At 58.1% G+C, this 3,725-nt stretch overlaps 1 pseudogene; it reads right to left on the minus strand.

Moving 5' to 3' along the window:
* Nucleotides 1–1,859: 1,859 nt before the first annotated feature.
* LOC138847385 (protein APCDD1 pseudogene) lies at nt 1,860–3,431 on the minus strand (annotated as a pseudogene).
* Nucleotides 3,432–3,725: the final 294 nt, after the last annotated feature.

The raw sequence follows: 3,725 nt of genomic DNA on the forward strand, positions 1-3,725 counted from the left end.
TTAGATGTTCCTGGTGCATGTTGTCTCTCTCCTCCTTTATAGTCCTCTTCCACCAATCCCAACTCTGCTACCCACACGCCGAGTACGCTGCTCTCCTCCAATCAGGAGCAAGATCAGCTCCTGCAGCTCAATCAAATTGGCGAGAGGCAGCTGCATAGAAGTTGTTACTCCCTTCTCAGCGCCATATTGTGGGAGAGCAGATGCATAGAATAAGTCTTTTTTTTTTAAATTTTTGACAGGCAGAGTGGACAGTGAGAGAGAGAGAGACAGAGAGAGAAAGGTCTTCCTTTGCCGTTGGTTCACCCTCCAATGGCCGCTGCTGCAGCCGGCGCACCGCGCTGATCCGATGGCAGGAGCCAGGTACTTATCCTGGTCTCCCATGGGGTGCAGGGCTCAAGGACTTGGGCCATCCTCCACTGCACTCCCTGGCCACAGCAGAGAGCTGGCCTGGAAGAGGGGCAACCGGGACAGAATCCGGCGCCCCGACCGGGACTAGAACCTGGTGTGCCGGCGCCGCAAGGTGGAGGATTAGCCTATTGAGCCACGGCGCCGGCTCTAGAATAAGTCTTAATTCCAGTAACTTAGTCTAGTCCGAGTTGCTCCCAATTGCTCCCCACAGACTACAGTTTGGCTCATTTTATATTTGTGTTAGAACAAACACCTTGTTTTCTTGCAAAGCTCTTCAGAAGCAGCCAACCCTGTTTCAGTCTGGAGGTGCAGTAGGACATGATGGAGGTTGTTCAGCCTCACGGCTGAGTTTACCTTTCCCCATCTTTCAGTGAGTGTCCAACCCTCTGTCCTTCCAGGAAGGGAGCCACGTGTCCAGCCTGATGCCCAGTCCCCTAACTAAGCCTCTGGTTACTCCTCACAGAAACCACAACTAGGCGAAGTGAGGGAAGGCCAGTTTGTCACTGGAGCGTGGTATTTCCTGTTCTTGGAAGCATTATCTGAGGGTCAAGACTAGACCTCTGTGGAGAGGGAGTGAATTTTCCCCATCTCAGCCTGGAGGCTCCTCCTTTCTCAGATTCCTCCCAGAACTGGGGTCTTAACTGCAGAAGCAAGGAACCCTGCCCAGCTGTCCAAGCTGTAGCATGGCTGGGAAGATTAGTTCTGAGACCTCTGGCACAGGAGAATGGTGAATGGAGGTTAGGGAATGTGCATCAGCGTCCAGTACTGAGGGAGAAAGGGATCTGGCATTCCCACCATCTCAGCCCCCACAGTCACTCCACACAAAGAGGCGAGAACAAGGGTTTCTATCACAATTGAGTCAAACTCATAGTCTAAGGTCAGAGTCTGTCCTGGGCAGAACAGGTGTGAGGGGGAGTCCATGGACTTGACCTGAACTACAGCTCCCAGTTGTCAGGCTGAGCATTGGCAGGCTCACCAGCAGCGGCTCCATGTACAGTGTCGCACAAAGTAGCTGGGGCCGCTGAAGACCAGGAATAGGGTACTGAAGAGGGGGCTCTCTTCCCAGTCCACTGGTGTGGCTGCCACCAAACTGGGCACAATGGCACTGAGGATGGGTGGGCTGACAGAGAAGCCGTGGTTGGGGTCTGGAGTGTACTCGGTCCACGTGAGCAAGGCTCACTCAAACTGGATGGAGATCTTGGTGACTGAGCTGGCGGGCAGCTGAATGAGCATCTCCAGGAGGTGGGGCTGCAGGCAGTCCTGGGCAGGCTGGTAGTGGATGTAACTTGGTTTGTTCTCCTTGCCCTTGGATGTGATGGTGAGCGTGTGCACGTAGAGCCACAGGTACCAGGGCACAGTGTCCAGCAGCAGCACGGGGAAGGCGCGGTATGGGTGGGTGTTGTACAGCAGGGTGCTCAGCTGCCCCTTCTGCAGCCCGTAGCCACTCACATAGTGCTGGGTGTGCAGGAAGGGCACCGGTGGGGCCTTGCTCTCTGGGGTCTCTTCCACTTGAGCTGGAGGCTGAGAGAGCTGTTGATCAGGGCTGTGTCGAGCAGGTAGACTGCATAGGTCTTTCAGCTGCCCCAGATGACATCCTGGTACGTGGTGGTGGGTAATGGTGTGCATCAGTGGCATGATCAGGGCCTCGGCCTGCAGGTAGAAGTGGTCCAGTGTGGCCCATGCTAGGGTGGTGGTGCACAGTGGCGAAGGGAGATTTGGCTCCATGGAGGAGCGAACAAGGCCAACAGCAGGGTAGGTGTGGTGCTAAGGGTGAGGCCCTGAGATGACAGGGGCAGCCAGTTTCCAAAGGTGGGGTCCCAAGCTCAGCTCCTACAGGGGAAGCCCTCCAAGGGGACACGGGGTCTGGGCTGACTTTTAAGAGGCAGCGGGCTAAGAAAAAGACCACCTGGGAGTCTGAAAGAGAAAGGGGAGGAAGATGATGCGACGGGCTGTGCAGGCATGGTCGTGGTTCTTAGCATTCTGCAGCAGAGGCTGGTAACTGGATGGCCAGTAGAACATTCACTGGGCGGTATCGGTGTGGATATGGCCAAGAAAGAGCTCCTCCACCAGATGGTCCAGGTTGTGGCGCAGGTACTGCTTCTCCACCCAGACCAGCTGCAGCTCGTGCATGTGAAGTTCAAGGCTTTGGTGTACTCTCAGCCATTCTCCTCCCACCACAGGTTGTAAGCCACGTCCTGCACCCAGGGGTCCCCGTGGCCAGGAAGCCCGGGCACGTGTGGTTCATGCACTGGCTGAGCTGCTCAGTGACTGCCTCCAAGTGGCAGATGACCTGCATGGTGTGCAGCTGGCAGTCAGCTTCGCTGCCACCATGGATGATCCAGGAGGCCTGGCGGAGGTGGATCTTGCCTCAGATGATGAGGGTGTAGGTGGGGTTTGTTGCTGCCATAATAAAACTGGTAGACCTGAAAGGTGTTGTTGTCGTAGAATCTGTAAGACTGGGTGATGAACTCTGGACCCGATTTGACTTCGGGTCTGACTCCACCTGGCCCATGGAGACCCAGTGGCCCTCAGTGGTGGGTGGCATCTGCACGGTGATGTGCACGCCATTGTGCAGATGTTTCAGCATGTGATGGCACTGGGATTCCTTGAAAGCCCTCCAGGCGCTCTTGTCCAAGGACCTAGGATGGGTCCTGCTGTCTAGATGAGGGAGAGCAGAACCCTCTCCCAGCCTGTGCAGCAGGAGGGCCGGGAACAGGTATCTGAACAGGAGGCGACATGGCCAGGACATCTCCAGTGCTCCTCGGGGCGCGCCCGCTCGCCACGCTCCAAACTGGTGCTTGTGCAGCCCCGCAACTCGGCGCGCACCACCCTCCGCCTCCAGCTGGGTCCAGGAGTGCTCAGGCATGGGGCGTGTGCCGACACCACTCCTCGGCTGTAGCCTGCAGGCAGCCAGAATAGACCCTGGCCTCAGGCGGCTGCAGAGCACCCCATACCCGGTGGGCACAGTGCAGTGGTGCGAGGCGCACACTTGCTCGGCACTGTCAGGCCAGGGTCCATGGCCGGCCCGCGTCCACATCATGGCCTCTTGGCGAGCCACCCCGGCCTCTCCTTGCCCGGCCCTGCGTCCCCTGCTTTGTTCGGCAGTGGAGAGAGGGGCCCGGAGCTGCAGCCCTCCCCTTCCCCCGCCCAAGCTGCCAGCCCCAGCACTTACTGCCATCATCCTCTGGGTCCGCGCTGCCGCTCGACCCAGCAGGTGGCAGCTGTCGGCCCCATGCCGAGGCCACTGCTGGCCCGGGGCCACCCCTACCACTGCCACTCCAGCTCCTGTGGTCCCCACTGGGCTCCATGCGTGGTGA

This window comes from Oryctolagus cuniculus, chromosome 21 (assembly GCF_964237555.1).
Source record: "Oryctolagus cuniculus chromosome 21, mOryCun1.1, whole genome shotgun sequence".
Taxonomy (NCBI): Eukaryota; Metazoa; Chordata; class Mammalia; order Lagomorpha; family Leporidae; genus Oryctolagus; species Oryctolagus cuniculus.